Consider the following 880-nt stretch of genomic DNA (forward strand, 5'->3'; position numbering starts at 1 on the left):
ATTTAGAAATGAGGTGGCTATTTTGATGACTGTCGACTAATATGTGGTATAAATATTAATATTGGCCTCAAATATCCAGTGCTGGTCAGGTTCTGAATCTTGCAGATATGGAAACAAAATAAAACTGGACAACTGGATGCATTGTAGCTGCAGGATGTGTGCTGATCATTAAATTAACAAACTACAGGCTCCAGTTTACCTTCAGATGTTTGAGTGCTCTTTCTGTCGACCAACACATTGTTCAAACTCCTCCAGAAGTCTCTTATTGCAAAGAGTTCTTGTCCAAGTTTCCTAACCTTATTTTCAGGCAATTCTAAATGTGGAGAGAGAAAAAGAGTACAGAATGACCCATTTTATGACACCCTGTTTTAGCTTGGCATAATATTAAAACAGCAGAAAGGCCAATGTTACCAGTCTCGTCTCATATGAATCGCCGTGGCTTACCAACTACTGACAGATCCAGCATGCGTTGTAAGGATGATATCCTGTCATGAATGTGGTGGCTGATATCCTCCAGCTCACTCATTTCCTGAAACAGGGACCATCCAATTAAATTACAGGTAAATTTCCTGGATTCAAATTAACATTAGTAAATATACCTCAGGTTAGATGTGCTAATATGAACTGTACAATTAAAGAAGCAGAATTGAAGACAAAGTATCTTCAACCAAATCCAGTTGCCCTTGATTTTAACCTTCGTTGGATAACTATGACCTGGATGACTGAGAATCTTCATAGACAATTGAAGACAAAACAAATCGCAACTCCAACGTTACGTTAAGCGATTGATTAATATCTATTAACATTAACGTAGTAGAAAAACAAATACGATAACGTTAAACTTAGTTAACTTCCGATTTGTCAGATGGGGAAACGTTAG

This window comes from Micropterus salmoides, unplaced genomic scaffold, assembly GCF_014851395.1.
Source record: "Micropterus salmoides isolate LMB-PRFRI ecotype aquatic unplaced genomic scaffold, ASM1485139v1 Ms_hic_scaffold_8, whole genome shotgun sequence".
Classification (NCBI taxonomy): Eukaryota; Metazoa; Chordata; class Actinopteri; order Centrarchiformes; family Centrarchidae; genus Micropterus; species Micropterus salmoides.